This window comes from Amborella trichopoda, chromosome 4, assembly GCF_054954075.1.
Source record: "Amborella trichopoda isolate Santa Cruz 75 chromosome 4, AtrichopodaSantaCruz75HAP2 v2.0, whole genome shotgun sequence".
Classification (NCBI taxonomy): Eukaryota; Viridiplantae; Streptophyta; class Magnoliopsida; order Amborellales; family Amborellaceae; genus Amborella; species Amborella trichopoda.
The window spans coordinates 37,764,753-37,787,691 of record NC_142339.1 but is presented as its reverse complement, the minus strand read 5'-3'; the positions used below and the strand labels follow the sequence as shown (position 1 = coordinate 37,787,691).

At 32.5% G+C, this 22,939-nt stretch overlaps 2 long non-coding RNA genes across 6 annotated transcripts; both read left to right on the top strand.

Annotated features, from left to right (window-relative positions):
- Positions 1–7,387: 7,387 nt before the first annotated feature.
- Positions 7,388–8,949, top strand: LOC148782432 (uncharacterized). 3 transcript variants are annotated; one of them, XR_016054429.1, is made up of 2 exons: positions 7,388–7,739; positions 8,111–8,949. It is a non-coding gene; the product is annotated as an uncharacterized LOC148782432 (long non-coding RNA). The 3 variants fall into 3 exon arrangements; XR_016054428.1 differs by having other exon boundaries at positions 8,024–8,949; XR_016054430.1 differs by having other exon boundaries at positions 8,005–8,949.
- Positions 8,950–13,287: 4,338 nt separating this feature from the next.
- On the top strand, positions 13,288–22,508 carry LOC110008487 (uncharacterized). 3 transcript variants are annotated; one of them, XR_016054424.1, is made up of 3 exons: positions 13,335–13,863; positions 15,455–21,652; positions 22,265–22,508. It is a non-coding gene; the product is annotated as an uncharacterized LOC110008487 (long non-coding RNA). The 3 variants fall into 3 exon arrangements; XR_016054423.1 differs by having other exon boundaries at positions 13,367–13,863; positions 15,455–15,660; positions 15,856–22,508; XR_016054422.1 differs by having other exon boundaries at positions 13,288–13,863; positions 15,455–22,508.
- The last annotated feature ends 431 nt before the right edge of the window (positions 22,509–22,939 follow it).

Here is a 22,939-nt window from a genome sequence, read left to right as displayed (position 1 = left end):
CATATCTGTTGTCCATTACTACCAACAAAATACTAGAGTCATTGCTTACTCCAAAATCCAGATTAAGAAATTGCTCTCTAATGATGAGTGGGGTTGCAATCCTGCTCAATGAAAGAAATTACATAATCCTGATTTTTCATACAAATATTATAAATATGCCGAATATATAGAAGCCTGGCATAAAATGTTTTATTATCAAAATCCAAACAATACTCATAGTTGGTATATCCAGTTCAGATTACCTATTTTCCAACGATTCCCTAACTGGTTTAAAAATTGGTTTTTAGTTTGGGGATCAACTACTTCAATTTTACCTCCTGCTTTCCAAAAAGTGCAGGAACAATTTGTGCAGTTCAATGATAGTGATAAATAATACTGACAATCACCTATACTTTGTGGCACTATACCAACTCCCATGGATTATGAAATGGGAATATACCATCTCTGTTAATAATACAGCCGACCATACCTACATTCCAAGACTGGGCAAAACCATTTCAGTCAAATGGTGGGATATATTTAACATGGATCCCACAACCATAGTTCCCAAAAGAATACCTCCACAAAAACGTATATATAACCCAAGTCCAAGTGACCATAATACAGCCAATACTTCATTTGACTTTCCCGCATATTTACGAAATATGCTCCAATCAAACCCAAATGCTTCCAAAGAAATGCTAGAACAACAAATGAAGAAGATCTTTGCAGAAGCAGGAAGAAAACCGGTCTCATCAGATGAAACCGTACAATCTTCACCATTGCAAACCAATAAATATTTCCCACTTGAAGAAGCAGACCCAGAAGAAGAAGAAACAGACCCAGAAGAAGAAGACCCCAATGAATTCAGCCAAAGACCATAATAATGCTACACAGTACCAGGACACCTCTTCTATGATACTATGATGTCTTTCATGCGACCGACATATACGACAAATAGTTGATGCCCTTCACAATGCTGTCGACATATACGACAAATAGTTGATGCCCGTCACTATAGCCACCGACAGATGAGACAAACAAGTTACTGTTCCCACTGATATATAAAAGAAAAAAGCAACTGTAGTACACAGGAAAAGACAAAGCCACCGACACGTAAAGACAAAAGAAATACTATTCCCAGATGCCGTTTTGTCCTCACTCCCGACCAATGGAATATTTTTTTTCCTTTTTACGTTTGTCTTTTTCTTTTTATGTCATATCCCTCTACTTTATATCTCTTCGCGGCTTTTTCCTACACCCTTACCTTCGCGACGAAGGAACCTCCCTTAGCTTATAAAAGGCAGCCTCCTACCTCCAAAACCTCTCAGGTCTCCAAGCTTCTTCCCTCTCACACTCCGCTCTGCTCTCTCTCTGCTCTCGCCTTCTTCATCTCTCTCTAAGCTCTCTTCTTCTCTCTGCTCTCTCATCTCCTTGCTCTCTACATAAGATCATCATAGCTGTCCCGACCTCACTGCAAGAACCTGCTTCATGCTATCCAGGTTCTCCCTATCCTTTTTAATACATCAAACCTGGTTCTCAGCTATCTTTTTATCTCAGTTTTCCTACCTCAATTTTCTAGTTTAAAAAAGTGTGATTGTAACTTTCATACACTCCCATCATATTGTCCTCACAACTGGTAGTTATTTTCCAGTTATTGTATCTGTAAACAACAAGTATTTGTTTTCACAATTTTTTTTCAGTCAGTTTGTCGGTTTTCTTATAAGTTTGTTTATGGTTTGTAATCTGTGATACATACTGTGATACATATATAAGATCTAAGGTTTTAATGCAATTTAAACTTGTCTTCAGTATTAAAGTAGGTGATCATACACACACATCGTGGTTTGTTATTGATATTTCCGTTATACCTTTTATTGTACTAATCTTATTTGTCCTTAATTAAATTAATATATTACAAGAATTAATCAAATATAATGGTATGTTATTTGCTTACTTGTTATAGAATAGTTGGTTCAAAATTACTGTAGATCTGGGCGCGTTTTGGTATCAGAGCCAAGTTAAACTGTTAAGAGTAAAAGTTACAATATTACTGTAGAAACCAACTTAAATTTACATCTAAGAAAGTTGGTCCGAGAGTTAAGACAAGAGAAGAAAGGACAAGCCTAGGCAAAGTACCAGCCAAGGCCAGGTAGAGCCGCTTAGGGGAACACGCTGGACCCTTGATCGTCCAGATTGTCATTATCCGCAACCTACAGATGGGAAATTTAATTAGGAATCTAAAAAGTAATACTGCAACTCAACCTCAGACATTAAGAGTTAAAAATAAGGAACAGATTATTATAAATGATATTGAAGATCATATCTAAAATTGGAATATTCCTAAGGTACCAATAAAATATATTTATAAAAAAGGATCATTTAAATTCAAATTAGGTTATGCTATAAAAACCGTAGAAGAAAGTCTATCTGTAACTCAGAACCAAGAAGACTTTCAATTATTATCAAGAAAAATTATTGAAAAACATAAAAAGAATAATTATAAATAACATTGGGTTAATCCAAATAGTCATTAAACCTTTAACCCGACTAGCGTTAAACACCTCAGTGCTTGTATGCCTAAGAGATACAAGATACAATAACTTCGCAGATTCACTCCTAGGTATGGTAGAATCCAGCCTATGTAGTGGACCAATATATTTTAATTGTTTTCCAAATTTTTCTGTTTCTTTAACAGATCCAAATATATTAGATATATTATCTATAAACCTAAAAACTCATGGATTTAATACGATGCATGGTTCTCAGAATTTAGCAATAGTATATAGAATTTATTATAAAATAATGAATACCCTTTGTCCTAATATTATGTAAGTTGATAAAAAAGATCACACTATATTATTTCAAACAAATATAGACAAATCACATACAATTGTACCTAAAACAATTACCTGGTCCGATATTTTTCTACCTCAGTCTTGGGCATTACAACATGCAAACCAACCCCAAGAAGCACCTAGAAATAATATTCCAAACCAAATAATCGAACATACAGATGGAAATATTGAAATAAAATTCCAACAATCTATAGTCAAGGATGATATAGATATTAATAGGAAAAGAAATAAAAAACCATTAATACCTCTTAGAAAATCCTGTCATACTACTCCTGATGTCATCATACTCCCTTCTGCTTCACAACCTACACCATCTTCTGGTTTTCAATTACAAGGCGTAAGAAGAACGGCTGATCATGTAGTTCTTCCTACATATATTCCTGAACCTAATATAGAAGAATTTCAAATCCTTACATTACAAATAGAAGATGATACAGAAGAAGAGATAAATATCAATAATACATATGATGATGAATATATAGCAGCATATTTAGCTGCCAAATTAGAAAGAAAAAAGAAGAAAATTAATATTGATTATCTTAAAAAAGATTATCTTTCTTCAGAAAATCAAAATATTAGGAAATGGTATTTTTCAATCCTTCCAACCTAGGTTGATAGAATTATTTCATAAAAAATACAATAAATTTCTCAAAAAAGAAAGAGAAACAAAAGTATTTTTTGTATGGTTAAAAGAAATATGTATTCAATATAAAATAAACATTCCTTCATTCGATAATCTTCACATTTTAGATGATTCTGTCCATAAAAGGTCATCATCCTGAATTTGTTCTATATGTTATTCAGTAGAATCTGAAGATATTGAATCATAATTGATTATATTATGTAGTTTTGCTTTGATCGAATCATCTAAATGTAATGATTCTATTTTCTTTTTAATTTGCATTGGTGTTTGTAATGACCAACTTTTCCACATTTATAACATACTGGAAGTTTCTTTTTATTTTTTGTATCTGGAGAAAATTTGTTTATAAATTTTTGTTTAGACTTTTTATATTGTTTATGTACTTTGTTTGATTTAGATTTATATTTGTCTTTTTTATATTTTTTCTTTTTCTTATATAATTTTTCAGGTGTATTTTCCTATCTATATGATATCTAAATTGTTCACAGAAATCACCAAGTTCTTTACGCTTGGTAATTTGTTGTTTATCTAACTATCTTTTGAGTTTAAGATCAGTACATAAAGCTAATCCTTCAGCACATATTTCTGCTGAGAGTTCTCCAAGTGTATAAGCTGAATATACTATAATTCCATTATGTTTCTTTCTTAGTCTGTCTTTGACTTTTTCTGCAAATAAGTAGGGTAGACCAGTAATAAATTTTTCTTTCCAATGGTCTAATTGACAATCTTCCCGTATTAATAATCTTGAGAAAAAGACATCCTTATACCATTTATAATGGGATAATGTAGGACAATGAAGATTAGATAGAAGATCTTCGGATCTTGCTGCTAATAATGCCGTACTGCCTACAAAATGAAGTGTAATGGCATATATTAAGGTGTTTACTGCATCACTTTCAGTATAAATTATTTCTTGATTTTGTTCATTCCTGGCGGTCCAATTGTCTTGTATTGGTAAGGATTCTATTTTTGGTTTCATCATCTACATAGAAATCCCACCATCCTCTTAACCAGCCAGTGAATCTATTGACTATTGCTTTAGCAACCACTTGGTCTGGATTGCCTGTCATTTTGTTTGCAGAAGCAAACATTGACATGTGTCTCATGACATCTAATATTTTTAATTCAGATAAACCATCTATTGTCCAATTAACTATTGATCTTCCTGAATATGAAACTACTTGTTGTATGACATCTTCTTCAAGCTGGACATCAACAGGTGTAGGTCTTTTATAATATGGTAAAGCGGTAATTGGTTTCCAAGTTTTACTATAGGTTATTCTATTTATATCAATAGGTGTAGTATCCATAAAAGCATTTTCTTGGTTTTGTATGATGTCTTCGATAATTGGTTCTTTTTCCTGGAGCATCATTGTTTCATGCTCTGGTATTTTTTATTTTCCTTTATCTAAAGATTCTGGTAATGGAGCAGGTATATTTGGCATAGGAATACTGAGTTTGGGAGAAGGAGTTCCTTTAATGTCTAATTGAGCTAATTTGGCTATTAACTGATCCGTTAAGGTTTTATTACTGTCACCAATATGAAATTTATTTTTATTCAATTCTGGAGGTGGTTTAAACATGACTGCTTTAGGAAGGAAAGGAGTTATCTCCTTCGAAACTAATCTTTCTATACGTTCTGCTTGTTTTCCTAAAGACTGCATATATAAATTAGTATAATTGTTTTGTTCCACAATATGGGGAATAAGTTCTTGTTTTTTACCTATTTCTTTGGGTAAAACTTTATATGGTGTGGCAATTATATCATATAAAGATTGTGGTGGTTCTCCTTTACTTGATGGGGTTACTCCTTTGAGTATTATACTTTTTTCAAGAGGGTGTGTATTAGCAATAGTAGTACCATCCGTGCGAATATATGTTTTTTCTTCTAAAGTGTGAAGATTATCGAATGAAGGAATGTTTATTTTATGTTGAATACATATTTCTTTTAACCATATAAAAAATTCTTTTGTTTCTCTTTCTTTTTTGAGAAATTTATTGTATTTTTTATGAAATAATTCTATCAACCTAGGTTGGAAGGTTTGAAGATACCATTTCCTAATATTTTGATTTTTTGAAGAAAGATAATCTTTTTTAAGATAATCAATATTAATTTTCTTCTTTTTTCTTTCTAATTTGGCAGCTAAATATGCTGCTATATATTCATTATCATATGTATTATTGATATTTATCTCTTCTTCTGTATCATCTTCTATTTGTAATGTAAGGATTTGAAATTCCTCTATATTAGGTTCAGGAATATATGTAGGAAGAACTACATGATCAGTCGTTCTTCTTACGCCTTGTAATTGAAAATCAGAAGATGGTGTAGGTTGTGAAGCAGAAGGGAGTATGATGACATCAGGAGTAGTATGACAGGATTTTCTAAGAGGTATTAATGGTTTTTTATTTCTTTTCCTATTAATATCTATATCATCCTTGACTCTAGATTGTTGGAATTTTATTTCAATATTTCCATCTGGATGTTCGATCATTTGGTTTGGAATATTATTTCTAGGTGCTTCTTGGGGTTGGTTTGTATGTTGTAATGCCCAAGACTGAGGTAGAATTTTGGACGAGTGTTCTTTAAAAATAGAGGAATCCAATAAAAATATCAAAAAAATATTTCATACAAGATAAATTGATCAAAATACCCTAAAAAAAATTCACAGGTATTTTGGTTAATTTATATTTTATAAATTATTTTTTTAATATTTTTATTATTGCACATTAATGAGAAGAATAGATGGCTAAAATTTTATGTGATTGGATTTGTATAAAAAATATTGAAATTAAAATACGAAATGAGGTTGTGACTGTGAGATTGGTTCAGATTGAATTTGGGCATTTGGGCGCATATATAGCTCTAGGCTAGTAGGCATACGTCATCATTTTCATATATATATATATATATATATATATATATATATATATATATATATATATATATATATATATATATATATATATATATATATATATATATATATATATATATATGGTTTGTTTAGAGTTAACAAACCCTCAACATACAACGGTTAAAGTTAGAAAGGGTTGTGATGGGTATATTAATCAAAAAGTTAATTACTTTTTGTTATATTAATAAGAACTTAATCTTTAAGTATGAGCAAATTTGAAATTTTTAGAAAAGCACTTTTGTCTTTTAATAAAAATTTTAACTTTATCTTTTATGGAGAATACAAAAATATCGATTGTCTTGTAATAATATTTACAAACTTACATTTACTTAATGATGAAGATATCACAAAAAGTAACTTTTTTTAGAAAGTAGACTACAAAATTAATAAATTCACCATTCACAACTCTCCCTATCTTTAACCTTTGTAATTTGAAAGGTTGTCAAGTTTAGATTATCCCATATATATATATATATATATACCACTTGTGGGGTATACCTTCAAAGTCCTAAACATTTTTTTATATTTAGATTATCTTGAATTGTAATATAATTTTTTTTTCAAACATGAGCATTTTTGGTCATTTAGAGAAGTAGAATGGATATTTCTATAATAAAATAGTTGCATTATATTAGTAGTTAAAATAATTAATAGATCATGTGGAAGATGCCACACACCATGTCGGGACGTCATTTTCCACAATTATTATTACATGAGTTTGTTTTTATGAAAAATTTATATTTTACCAATAATTAATTATTTAAAATATCCATAAACAAAAAGTTACTATTCTATAAGATAAGGGTATCTAAGTGTCAAAAAATATTTATGATTTTAAAAGTAAAGAATAACAAAAAAATTTATATATGCATATATAGAGAAATATCCATTTCCGCCCAACGGCTGAGATTTTAAGCCTTCTAATCAACGTCCCAGGTTTACATGGGAAAAAGCCATATCAATTAATGAGTTGTACTGTGTGCAAATTTATCAGCTCCTCTCTGCAAAATGGCAACCACTATCTTTCCCCCTGTAAGCTACTCTATCTTCCTGTTACTCACCTTTCTCTCTCTACGCCATTTTGCCAGTCTCTCTTCCCCTGTCAACTATTCTCTCTCCCTGTTACCCTCAACCTTCTCTTTACGCTCAACTATTACTTTTCTCTCTACGCTCAACCATTACCCATTTTGCTACTCTCTATGTCTCCCTTTCAACTACTCTCTCTCCCTGTTATCCTCACCCTTCTCTCTCTACGCTCAACCATTAATTCTCTCTCTACGCTCAGAGACCACAACAACTCTCTCCACACCAGCAACTACCATACCCTCTCGCTACTCAGAGGTGAGTTTCATGGCTTCACCTCTGATTTTTATTTTATTGGGTTTTTTTTATTGAAACTCTTATTTTTTGGAGGAAGTCTTGCACTATATTCTTGATTGTTGAGCTGCCCTTGCAACTTAGTTGTAGATGGTATCCCTTATTGTTATTTATTCACCGCTGACTTTTTTGTATTGGATTTTTATTGAAACTCATATTTTTTAGGGTTTTAGATTGATGCTAGTGGTGTTGTTTCTCATATCTGATTTTTTCTTAAATTGTGGCTTAGATACACCAATTTTTTGTAGGAAATTCTTGATTGTTGAGCTACCCCTGTAACTTGGTTTAGATATTTTACAGACTCGAGGCTCATTCATGAGAGGAAATTTTTGTAGTGTGACAGACTCAAGGCTCATTCATGAGAGGGACTTTTTGTAGAAAGAAAAGCCTGTGAACGAGATTGAGGCGTGTTAGAGAGTGGGATTGAGGTGTGTTAGAGAGTGGGCTTTTTTTTAAGTCGGTGAAAATCTCTATACTAACTTGGTTAGATGATGTATCGAGGAAAATCAGACTAGCCCAATCAGAAACGGAGCTTTTACGGCCACTATGGAAAATACTATGTAATATGCTCATCACCGTCCAAAGTTTATCGCACGGTTACAGTTGTCCGATAGTGTTTTAATTTTCAATTTTGTTTTTACATGTCAAAATGATATGAAAATTTGATCTTATGTTCATCAAAAATAGGATAATATAATAACAATATAAATCAAATAATTTGAAAAATATAAATTGACCAAAATACCTTTGAAAATTTACGGGGTTTTTTTTATCAATTTATATTTTACGAAATATTTTTTTCCCACATTAATATGCATACACGTTTCAAATTCAAATCATTCTGATTTACAGAAAAAAAATGAAAAATGAAAAATGAAACACTACCAAACAATCGTGACCGTGCGATGAACTTTGGACGGTGATGAGTATAGCCGAAATAATTATTCAGTATTGTCTATAGGCGTTGACAAGTCTTAAAAATGCGTATTGGTGAATTGCTACAGTGTTTCGCCTTGTCACTAACATAGCATGTTTATGACGGTCTTTAATCCACGCAATCCGAAAAAATCGAATGGTGCCAAGCCTATGGGCGAAACTTTTATTTATTTTGCCCATATGTATTTTGTAGTCACTTCTTTTATATGAAAAAAGCTGGGATTAGCTCATTAGCTTATATGAACATATGAGCCAAACGGCTCAGATTGAATCTGGGCCGATATGACGATCACGGATGTCCAATAGTACTTGAATTTTATTTTATTTTCTACAAATCTAAATCACTTGAAATTATATATATATATATATATACATATATGGGATATTTTAAACTTCACAACCCTTCAAATTACTATGTTCCCCCTATAATATAGAAGTTTTATCCTCCCCCTACCATCCAGCCGTCCATTTTTTATCAAGAGAGTCACTCACCGTTTGATCTTAGATTCGATGTCTCAAAGTATTTTATTTTTAGTTTTTTTAATACAATTTTTCTGAATATAGAATTTAGTACGTGTCATCTTCTCATTGGGTCGCACCTATAAAAAATATTAATTTTTTGATAAAAAATAATGACCAAAATACCCCTTGAAATTTTCAGGGGTATTTTGGTCATTTTATTTTTTGAAAATATATTTTTTATATTTTTTGTTAGTGCGAGTTTAATAGAGGACTAGAAGTCCAAAATTTGGTGTCAAAATAGTTCATAAAAAAAATATTAAAAATAAAATAGTGTAGAGACGTGACATTGTGATTGGGGCAATTTTAACCCTCCATTAAAAAATGGACGGTTGAATAAGGAGGAGGATAGAACTTCTATGTTGTAGGGGGAATATGGAAAGCTTTATTCTATATATATATATATATATATATATATATATATATATATATATATATATATATATGTGTGTGTGTGTGTGTGTATGTGTGTGTGTATGGTTTGCATAAAGTTGTAACTTCATAGGATGTCATATCTGATTATAAAATTTTAGACTTATAACAAAAATTGACTATCAAGTAGATCTATAAACGCATGAAAATATTGAAAATTGACACTTCAGATAATATGCCAAAAGATGCACTATCTTTTAGTCTTGAAATCTTTTTTTTTTTCAATATTTATATATCTCGATGTCAAGATGGTCAATTAGAGGGTTTTTCAACTTCAAAACAATATTTCACAATCGATTTCTTAGGTGTACCATAATTATACGTTTTAAGATTACAACTTTATATAAAATTATATATATATATATATATATATATATATATATATATATATATATATATATATATTTTCCCAATTTATTTTAAAAACTAATGTTTAATGTAAAGCCTGAGCAATAACATCAATGTTTTTCAAAACATCAGATATGATGGGATGCATGTATGTCAAATTTCAAAACTCTGACATCATGTTGGCCCCAAAATATTTAAAGGCGAAGGTTGTTGGACCATATAACACGATCTTGACTAAACCTCCTTCACCGTCGCCATATGTTAAGGTGAATGCCGGGCTTGGGATGGAAATCTTGACACACAAATAAAAGGGTGATACCCGAAAACAACTTGTAAGCAGTTCACGATGGAGTTTATGTTAAAAATTTTTGAGGAGTTATCATAAAATTTTCCTTTTTTCGATTTATTTTATTTCTCCATACCTCAAATCACGTCAAATTAGAGCCCATCCAAATTGATCCTTCTAAGATCCACTCGGAAATGATTGCATTTCTAGTTTGGAAAAAGGGAAATGATCGCATTTTATCCACATTTCTCATTTTAAAATTCACTCTTTTCAAAACGGTTAGGGGCCGGTAATGACACTAATCTATCGAAAAAAATAAAAAAACTTCTCATTTCAAATTTCATAGCCCCGGAATAATGATATATTCCAACTATCAATACTTGAAATCAATGGTTTAAAAAACGGATCGGTGACCCGGATTGGGCACCCAAAAAATCGATTCGGATCAGCGAATCAGCGATTTGGATCGAGAATCGGGTGAATCGGTCAGAATAAAGCTTAAAAAAAATATGAAAAAATTATTAAAATTCATTATAAATAATTTTTTTTAAGAATTCAATAAGAAATGAGGGTACTCCATTAAGAATTTTCATGTTTTTGAATGAATATGTGAATATTGATATGTTCTTTCCCTACATGAACCGCCATTCAGCATTTAATTTACATCACACAAAAAGATAAACGTAGAATTATCATGGAATAAGTATATCAACATACATGGACTACAATAAAGCATAAAATTAGTAACATATGATATAAAAATAAAATGATAGACGAAGTTATTGTTCTTCTTGGTCATGCTGGTGCCATTGATTGAATTCGTTTAACAATTCATTGATTCGATCTAAAAATGAATCATCGATATTAGCAGGCGTCTGACTATTCCCAAATCCCTGAGTGTTAGTGTTTTGTTGTGTTCCTAATCCAAAATCCCCAAAGCTTGTCCATCCTTCATGCTCACCTGCACAGTCGTGCTCATCCCTATACCGTTGCTGTTGGGACTCGATATATGAATAATATGGCTGGGATAGGGTGGCCTCAGAATCATCATCTCTCTCATTTTCTCTTTGAATAATATGGATTAAAAAAAAAATTAACAAATTTTCAAAAAAATCGATCATGGATTAAAAAAAAAAATCACAAATTTTCAAAAAATTCTATCATGGATTACAAAAAAAAATTCGATCATGGATTAAAAAAAAAAAATCACAAATTTTCAAAAAATTCTATCATGGATTACAAAAAAAAACTCAATCATGGATTAAAAAAAAAAAATCACAAATTTTTAAAAAATTCAATCATGGATTACAAAAAATTCGATCATGGATTACAAACAATTCGATCATGGATTACATAAAATTCGATCATGGATTACAAAAAACAAAAAAAACATAAAAAAACAAAACATTCCATCGTGACTTACAAAAAAAGAAAAAAACAATTCGATCATGGATTACAAAAAATTCAATCATGGATTACAAAAAATTCTGTCATGGGTTACAAAAAAAAAAAAAAAAACAAAAAATTCGATCATGGATTACAAGAAAAAAAAAACAAACATTTCGATCATGGATTACAAAAAATTCGATCATGGATTACAAAAAATTCTATCATGGATTAGAAATAAATTCGATCATGGATTACATAAAATTCAATCATGGATTATATAAAATTCGACCATGGATTACAAAAAAAAACAAACAAAAAAAAACAAAAAATTCGATCGTGGATTACAAAAAAAGAAAAAAACAATTCGATCATGGATTACAAAAAATTCAATCATGGATTACAAAAAACTCTATCATGGGTCACAAAAAATTCGATCATAGATTACAAAAAAAAAAACAAACATTTCGATCATGGATTACAAAAAAAAAACAAACATTTCGATCATGGATTACAAAACATTCGATCATGGATTACAAAAAATTCTATCATGGGTTACAAAAAAAAAAAAAAAAACAAAAAATTCGATCATGGATTACAAGAAAAAAAAATAACTATTTCTATCATGGATTACAAGAAAAAAAAACAAACATTTCGATCATGGATTACAAAAAATTCGATCATGGATTACAAAAAATTCTATCATGGGTTACAAAAAAAAAAAAAAAACAAAAAATTCGATCTTGGATTGCAAAAAAATCGATCAAGTATTACAAAAAAATCTATCATGGATTACAAAAAAAAAAAAAAAAAAAAAAAAAAAAAAAAAAAAAAAAAAAAAAAAAACCATACTGTACTCGCCGATTCACTGTACGGGACTCCCCGATTCCGTGAATCGGCGAGTCACTGTGCAGAATCGTCCGGTTCTCTCTTGAACCGGATGATTGTCGTTTTTTTTCACCTATTCGATCCGTCCATAGCGATTCTCTAGTCGAACAGGGCGAATCCGGTTCGACTAGGCATTTTTTTATACACTGCTTGAAATTAAAGCTTAGGTGGTGTTTAATCTCACTCGTTTTGTTACTACACTCTTTGAATTTTTTACGCTAGAAGAACTTTTTCTTTTCCCCCCTTTGGAAAAGAAAAATAAATGGTCTTTTTTTTCTTCTTTTTGATGATTAAAAAATGTATTTTTTAGTACAATGGGAAATAAGAGGATTGCACCATACACAATTTTAAGGAAAATGTTTATATAAGGTTGCAACCTTAAAATGTGAAAATGTTTATATAAGGTTGCAACCTTAAAATGTAAAATTATAAATGCACCTTAAAAATCCATTGGGAAAGATTGTTTTAATGTTGAAAACCCCTATAATTTGATCATCTCAAAATCGAGATGTATGAAAATAATAAAAAAAAGATTTTGATTTAAAAAAGTAATGCATCTTGCAACACATTATCTAGACAATTCATTTTCAAGATTTTCATAGGTTTATATCTACTTGGTTTTAATCATTTTTTGAGTTTAAAATTTTATAATTAAAAAAACATAAATTTTCATACAATCCTAAATTTTTTTTTACCAAAATTACATGTTATGATAAATTTTGGAAAAAACCACACCCAATTTTAAATGGGTCCATTAAATTAGAAAAAGCTATGTTCATGTTTATTCAATAATACCCGCAATTAATGTTGGACTATTTAATTTTATTTTTATTTTTGAGTAACTATGCGGTGGAAATCAAAGTACAAGAATTTGTCGTCACATGATGTATCCTGACCGTCCAAAATATCTTCAAACTTATGGGGTTTTGACATCGAATAAGTGGTTGCCAGGTGGTGCGAAAGTCAGATTAAGCTTAAATATAGTTAGTGAGGTTCAATATTAAAACTGAGAAAGTCAGATTATGCTTAAATATAGTGAGTCAAGTTCAATACTCAAACTGAGAAAGTCAGAATAAGCTTAAATAATGTAAGTCAAGTTACATACTCAACCAATCCTATTAATTGAGACTTAAAGACCAATTACTCATATACATTCATACATCAACCTTTGGTGCTTCTATAAATTGGCATTCTCCCATTGTTCTCGTCACTAGACACACTATAGCATCATATCATTTGTGTTTTCTCAAGGTTGTGGCTCCATGCTCTCCATCTTCTTCTTCATCATGGCAGGTAAACTTAAATATTGTGTACAGCTACTTATCCATGTCCATTGAATTTTTAGTTGGTTTTAGTAATGTTGGAAAGAGCGACTCAGGCTAAGTACTGCGCTCGAGTCCTAGTAACTTGGCTTGAATTGGGCAGAGTACAGTCTCAATTTAACATGGGAATATTATTTTCTTTTCAAGGGCTTACAGTGTGCGTCTAGAAAAAAAAGTCAATTGCTTGCCTGACTATCCCTGGGCAGGGTTTCCAACTTATGGATCTAAAAAAAACATTCAAAACTTGATAAAAAATCTAAAAAAATGAGAAATCCCCGAGCAGTCGAACACTGGTTTTGAGTGAATGAGAGTTTGCCTCTGTGCGGAGAGAGAGAGAGAGAGAGAGAGAGAGAGAGAGAGAGAGAGAGAGAGAGAGAGAGAGAGAGAGAGAGAGAGAGAGAGAGAGAGAGAGAGAGAGAGAGAGAGAGAGAATTTTTTTTGACAAAAAAGAGATTAAATTTTCGAGCTCTTATGTATGTGTCCTCGTGTTGTGCATGAAAGGCACGATTTTGCAAGGAACGATGCCAACCCAAGGGGGAGCTTGTCCTTTGTATTGCCTTGATGTGGGTTACATGACGTGCCCCTCCTCAGGACTACAACGGCTACCCGGCAAATGCAACTGCTGCCTCGCCCCCAAAGGATGCACCCTCCATCTCAGAGATGGCTCTCTCCTCCACTGCAACTAGAACCCCTACCTTTTTCCGATCTTGGCTTGTATACTTTCAATAGTGGACAGCCTTTTATGACCACAAGCTTCATCTCTCTCTCTGGACCACATGCTTCATTCGCCTCTCTCTCTCTCTGGACCACATGCTTCATTCGCCTCTCTCTCTCTCTCTCAAGATTTTGAATAATGGAAAACATTTTAATAGTGTACCCGGTTTTAAGTTCCGGTATGGTTTCTACAAGGTTGCAACCTTAAACAATCCAATTAAGGCGCACCTCCAAATTTTATCACAAATGTAATTTTGAGGTAAAACATTCTAAGGATTATCTTAAAATTTATTTTCATCTCTAATTATAATATTTGAAAGTTAAAAAATGGTTAAAATCAAGCAGATCTATAAACATATGAAAATCTTGAAAATGGACTGTCTCGATAATGCCTTGCAAGATGCATTATTTTTAGGATTCAAATTTATTTATTTATTTTCATATTCATACATCTTGATATCGAGATGATCGATTACAGTGTTTTTCAACATTAAAACAACCGTATTAGATAGATTTTTGAGATGCATCTTTAATACTACATTTTAAAATTGCAACTTTATATAAACTTTTTCCTTTTAAGTTCAAGGGATTTTACATGTGGGTATAGTTTATCAAAGACGTCAACATATCCAACCTATAAAAGGACAGTCTAGAAGATGCTTGTAAAAATTTATTGGGTATTCCTAAACAAAAAGGACAGTCTAGAAGATGCGTGCCTTATTTCTTGCGCAACTCGAACTTGCGCCAAGAAAAATTAAAGAGCTCAAGCTAGAAAATTAAAAATTCTATTAATAGGATAAAATTTATATCTCAGATCAAAAATTAAATCCCCACTTTTGGTCTTCAAGTGCCATATTAGAAGTCTCGATAGCACTCGGGAGTCGTCATAAATTTCGAGATGGTTTCGCCACCATATAAAAAGCACCATTTTGGGTCTTCAAGCGCCACATCAGAAGTCTTGACTGGACAAGTTCCAAGATGGTTTGGTCACCATATAAAAAGCACCACTCTTCAAGCGCCACATCAGAAGTCTTGACGGGATTCGAAAGTCATCGTAAGTTCCGAGATGGTTTGGTTACCATGCATTAAGCGCCAAAATCAAATTTTCTTCTGTCAAAAAACCAAAGTACATTATCGATTTCTTAGCTGAAATTTGAATTTTTTTTTTTTTATATTCAAAAGTCTGCATCATTTGTCTTTGCCATCAATTTGATTCTACGTAATCAATGACAAAGAGGGGCATATGTAGATACTCGACTTCCGAATATATGTGTTAAGGACATGACCCTCATCTACATCCACATCGCTTCAATTGTCACGGATCTGTACCTTATGGAGATAAGAAACTATTGTGCCTCTGATACAATGCCTTTTTTTTTGCGATGTTTCTAGCTTTTAGAAATCAGGGTGTTACTTGGAATAGAGCCTCGAGAAGCGATGCGGTTTGAAATTGCACCCTAATCTTAACCGAACTCAAGCACAACTTGGATTAACGTATCACCTAGTCAAGTATCCATTGGGACACACGTCTTCATTTCTACCACTCACATTACACATGTCACACATTTGGAGCCCACGTTTTACATGGAGGCTAACACACCCATTTCAGTGCGCAACTTCGAATAGCGCTCTAGGGCATGACTTCAGATCGTGCGCTAATCTTAACCGAATAGGGGCGCGACTTGGATTAGTGCCTCTCCCAGTCAGCTAGCCGTTGGGACACGTATTTTTATTTCCATGCTTATTAGACACCTGTCAAAGCCTCGAGGCCCACGTTTTTGCATGGCACATCTTTAGCGTGCTACTTGAAATAGCGCCTCAGTGAGCTATTTGAAGTCGCACCTTTTTTCCTTGGATTCCATTTTCACTAGAATTTTCATAGGGTACCCCTCCAACAGTCTATAAATAGCCCTACCACGATTTTTTTCAAGTTACCTTTTGGAGGCTATGTGATTACTATGCTAAATTATTTTGACAAAAAAGGAAACCTACAAAGCTTGCTTGATTCATGACCGATTTATACATCTTCCAAAGACTTCAAGGAGTTGCTGATGACGCTTGTAAAAGACAACCCGTACTTTGTTTAACAATTTACATTGCTTTGCATGATTTATCTTCATCTCTCTCTTCTCCATCCAAAGGTCAAATCTACATTATTATATTGCATTGCTTTAATAATTTTGTAATTTTTTTTTTTATGCTAAAGATCAATTTTTTTGTAAAAGATACTTAGAGCTCTTTGTAGTGAGTAAGAATCACCATATAGGTGCTACAAGCATTAGGGTCCTTACGAATTCATCTTAAGGCTGATCTAATATTTGTGGTTTTGAGTGATTTCCGCAATTTCGGCATAATTTTAATATGAATTATGAATATGCATGTTTATTGACTTGCATAAGTATAATTATAGGTCTCTTGACCTCCTCCAAAGGTGGAGATCGCAATTTCAGCACTATCTTTATTTCATATCAGTTTGTAGAGTGTACGATATGTGTTGGGACTGTCATGTACCTCTTAGCTCTCTTTCAGGGTGCTACACTATTTCAACTCAAGACCATGCCCTTGTTACGGGTATTCATACAAGAGATAGGTAAAATTTAGAATTGTTCAGCTCTTTTAGGTAACTTGATAAATTTCTTATAAACTTAGGTTTTAGGAGGTATTTTGTTAATTGAATTCTTTTTTTAATTGGAGTGGCTGTAAAAATGAATATTATTGTGGTTACTAATTTGGTTTAATAAGGGGACGCCTACCTATGGTCAAGGGGTTATATATATAGGTGTGGTCTGCATAAGGTTGCGACCTTAAACAAAGTAAGGTGCACTAGTCAAATTTTATTATAAAATGTAATTTTTGCATAAAAAATTCATAGGATGTATTGAGAATCTATTTTAAAATTTTACACTAAAAAAAAAAATTAGACTCCAAAAATAGTTCAAACACATGAAGTTATTGAAAATAAACGATCCAGATAATATGCTACAAGATACACTAACTTTTTGACTAGAAGTCATTTTTTTTTTCAAAATATTCGAGATGATCTATTAGAGAGTTTTTTAACTTCAAAACAATCTTTTACGATGGGTTTTTTAGTGCACCTTAATTTTACTTGTACATGGAGGTCATAATCATTCTTGCCATTTAAATTTCAAATTGGGTTGTTGTAGAAGTGTCATTGATCAGACACAAAGTTCCAAATTTTTTTTTTCGGACTTCGTGACTCATCCCAAGCCATCCAATTCGACATCTACGGAGCGAGAATGATTGTGACCTGCATGTACCAAAGATAAATGACTCTTGGTAAACAATTCGATATAAATATGAGTGCAGTTTATATAGAGCCAAGGCTCTAACTAATCAAAGTAGAGCACACCTTCAAATAATGTCGAGAAATGTGGTTTCAATACTAGAAATCTTAGTGATAGCCATAAAATAGTTTCAACAGTAAAAAAATGTATTACAAGATACACTATTTCCAAAACTTGAAATTCGTTTTTGTCTTATGTCCATACATCTTGAGGTCGAGATGATCAATTGGGGGATATTATGGCGCCAAAATTGCCTATTCTAGTGAAATTTTTGAGGGATACCCAATTTTGATTGTTTAGAGCCTCGCACTTATATAAACGTTTTCCTATATATATTTCCTATTTTTAAGAAACTAATGTTTAATGTAAAGACTAGGCAATAACGCCAATATTAATCAAAGGAAGATACTACAAAACGCCTATAAGAAAAAATGAACAATGATTTCGCTTACCCTCATCATCATCTAAACTTCATCGTACGGTCATAGTTGTCCGGTAGTGTTGTATTTTTCATTTTTTTTTAAAATCGGAATGATCTGAAAGTTGAAGTTTGTGTACATCTTAGTGAGGCGCACCTAATAAAAATATGAAAAATAACTCATGGAATATATAATGATCAAAATACCCTCATAACTTTATAGGGGCATTTTGGTCAATTTATATTGTACAAATTGTTATTTTCATATTTTTATTAAGTGCGTCTCACTAAGACGTACACATGTCCCAAATTTCAAGTAATTTAGCTTTGTAGAAAAAAATGAAAAATGAAACACTACCAGACAACTGTGACCGCACAATGAAGTTTAGATGGTTATGAGAGTAGATGAAATCATTATTTATTTTCTCCTATAAACGTTGGAAAGAGTTTTCTTTTTCCTTTATCAAACTATCAGATGTGATGGGATGTGTGATTGTCAAATTTCAAAACTCAGGCATCATATAGGCACCAAAATATTCAAAAGAAAAACGTTGTTGGACTGTATCCCCCGATCTTGACTAAACCTCCTCCACTGTCGCGATATGTTAAGGTGTATGCCAAGCTTGGGTTGAAATTCTTGACAGAGAATAAAGGGTGAAACCGAATACAACTTGTAAGTTCTCAATGGAGTTGACATTAAAAAGCTATAAGATTCATGTTGGATGGATGTTGAGGAGTTAGCTATAAGATTTTATATTGGATGATTGTAAGTAATTGTGATATTTTTATATGAAACATAAATGGTCTTGTTGTATACAATGTTTTATTTTATTGCTCCATGCCTCAAATCACATCAAATTGGAGCCCATCCAAATTGATCCGGTTAAGATCCACTAGGAAAAAACAAAAAATAATGACACATTTCAACTATCAATACTTGACATTTGAACTCAGGTTGTGTTTTATCTCCAACATTTTCTTCTGACACTCTTTTATTGCTTCACGCGGGAAGAACATATTTTTTTAGAAAAAGTTTACACAAGGTTGCAACCTTATAACGTAGAGCTACAGATGCACCTCAAAAGTCCATCAAAAAAGGTAGTTTTAATGTTGAAAGACCCTTTGATTGATCTTCTCGACATCGAGATGTATAACTATGAAAAATAAAAAGATTTTAAGTCTTAGAAATAGTGCATTTTACAACATATTATCTACACCGTCCATTTTCAAGATTTTTATATGTTTATAGATCTACTTGATTTTAACTATTTTTAAAATTTTAAATATTATAATTAGAAATAAAAATAGATTTTGAGATAATCCTAATGACATTTTACATAAAAATTATATACCATGATAAAATTTGAAGGTATACCTTGCCTCTACACCTACGGATGCAATTACCCTTTTGAAATGTAAAAATGCTCTTTTTATTCTTTTTCTTTTTGATGATTAAAAAATGTGTTATTTTGATAGAATGGAAAGTAAGAGGATTGTACTATACACTAATCTAAATTTAAAATGACATGAAATAGTCAAACATTAATTGAATAAACATGAAGACGGTCCTTCCTTATCTAATTTAATGGACCCGTTTAAAATTTGTGTATGGTGCACTCTTTTTACTTTCATTTTAATAAAAAGGACGAAGGTTCTATAAAGCCTAGGCTTTATGAAAAAATTAAAGCCTCATCTCAAATTATTGTCTGGAATGCACTTTCAGCAATAGAAATCTTCATAATGAATTTAAAATCAAATTTTTAACAATGACAATAAAATTTGAAACTAAAAAAATATACAGTTCTTGTGGATCTATGGTTGCTTTTTTTTTTTTTAGAATAATATACACCTTTTTTAAAGCTTCAAATCCTAATTTTTCTTTACAACCATAATGTTCATGCTGAGACAATCAATGTAAAGGTTTTTCCGGCTTACATTCTAATTTCTGATGAGTTACAAAGTGAGGCTTTACTTATTTTGATGGACTGCAGCCCTATTAAATCATTTTCCTTTAAAATTTTGAATATAGTAGAATGCTATGCGGTGGACATCTAAGTACAATGATTTGATGCAAAAGATAGTCAAACTTATCGGTTTTGATGTGGAATTAGTGGTTGCCAGATGGTGCCAGAGAGAGTCAGAGATTAAGACTTGGAATTAGTGGTTGCCAGAGTGCCAGAGAGAATCAGATTAAGACTTGGAATTAGTGGTTGCCAGATGGTGCCAGAGAGAGTCGGATTTATGACTTGGAATTAGTGGTTGCCAGAGTGCCAGAGAGAGTCAGATTAAGACTTGGAATTAGTAGTTGCCAGATGGTGCAAGAGAGAGTCGGATTAAGACTTGAAATTAGTGGTTGCCAGAGTGCCAGAGAAAGTCAGATTAAGACTTGGAATTAGTGGTTGCCAGATGGTGCCAGAGAGAGTCGGATTAAGACTTGGAATTAGTGGTTGCCTGAGTGCCCAAGAGAATCAGATTAAGACTTGGAATTAGTGGTTGCCAGATGGTGCCAAAGAGAGTCGGATTAAGACTTGGAATTAGTGGTTGCCAGAGTGCCAGAGAGAGTCAGATTAAGACTTGGAATTAGTAGTTGCCAGATGGTGCCAGTGAGAGTCGGATTAAGACTTGAAATTAGTGGTTGCCAGAGTGCCAGAGAGAGTCAGATTAAGACTTGGAATTAGTGGTTGCCAGATGGTGCCAGAGAGAGTCGGATTAAGAGTTTGAATTAGTGGTTGCCAGAGTGCCAGAGCGAGTCAGATTAAGACTTGGAATTAGTAGTTGCCAGATGGTGCCAGAGAGAGTTGGATTAAGACTTGAAATTAGTGGTTGCCAAAGTGCCAGAGAGAGTCGGATTAAGACTTGGAATTAGTGGTTGCCAGATGGCGCCAGAGAGAGTCAGATTAAGACTTGGAATTAGTGGTTGCCAGAGTGCCTGAGAGAGTCAGATTAAGACTTGGAATTAGTAGTTGCCAGATGGTGCCAGAGAGAGTCGGATTAAGACTTGAAATTAGTGGTTGCCAGAGTGCCAGAGAGAGTCAGATTAAGATTTGGAATTAGTGGTTGCCAGATGGTACCAGAGAGAGTCAGATTAAGCTTGAGAATAGTCAGTCAAACTGAAAAGTCTATCACCACCCAACAAATCCTATTAATTGAGACTTAAAAGCAATTACTCATATATATTAATACATCAACATTTGGTGTTTATATAAATTGGCATTCTCCCATTGTTCTCCTTGCGAAAGTCTCCAGACACACTATAGCATAGCATTTGTGTTTTCTCAAGTCATGGGCACTGCTCTCCGACTTCTTATTCATTATGGCAGGTAAATTTAATTCTTGTGTACAACTACTTAACCATGTCCATTGAATTTTTAGTTGTTTTGAGCAGTGTTGGAAATAGCTATTCGGGCTGAGTACACAGCTCAAGTCCGAGTAACTTAGTCAGAGTTAGGCTGAGTGCTGTAGCAGCAAAAAAATATTAAAAATTACAAAAAAAATTTAAGAAATAAAAATATGTTTATCGTAAACTTAAACAAGACATATCTAAATGAGGTTAAAAAAATGGTAAAAAATGGATTTTGAAAAAATCGTGTAGGGCATATTTTTTTAAATATTTCAAAATGAAAGGAAAATGTAAATATAAAATTTCATGGCCAAAACACTGTTTAATCTTTGTCATAATAATAAACAAAAAAGAAAAAAACTATATTTTAAATAAATTTCTCGTTTTTTAGATTTTTTATCAAGTTTTGAATGTTTTTTTTAGATCCATAAGTTGGATACCAGGCCCAGGGATTGTCGGGGTTGCTGGGGTTTGTGTTTGCCTCTCTGCGCAGAGAGAGAGAGAGAGAGAGAGAGAGAGAATTTTTTTTGACAAAAAAGAGAGATTAAATTTTCGAGCTTTTACGTATGTGTCCTTGTGTTGTGCATGAAAGGCACGATTTTGCAAGGAACGATGCGAACCCAAGTGGGAGCTGGCCCTTTGTATTGCTTTGATGTGGGCTACATAACGTGCCCCTCCTTAGGAGACCAAAACCTACCGGGCGTATGCAATTGCTGCCGCGCTCCCAAAGATGCGCCCTCCATCTCAATGATGGCTCTCTCCTCCACTGCAACTAGACCCCTTCCCTCTCTCCGATCTTCGCTTGTAGACATTGAATAATGGACAACATTTTATGACATCAAGCTTCATCTCTCTCTCTCTCTCTTTCTCAAGATTTTGAATAATGGAAAACATTTTAGTATTGTACCCCCTTTTAAGTTCAAGGGGTTTTACACGTGGGAATAGTTTATCTAAGGGGTCAACACCTCCAACGCTCATAAAAAAATATAGGGAGGAAACCCCTATGCCTAAAAATCTATGTTTACATTAAATCATGAAATTTAAAGTTTCTCAAAAACATTATGAAATGGAAACGTAGAAAAATAGTGCAGATTGAGCAGATAATGCGCATAAAATATACTATTTTTAATACTTCAAATCTTTTTCTTCGTATTCATGTATTTTGAGATTGACATGATCAATTTGATAATTTTCGAATAACAATTTCATTTAGATTTTTTAGGTGGGCCTTACTTTTATTGTATAAGGTTGTTGCTTTAAACAGTTT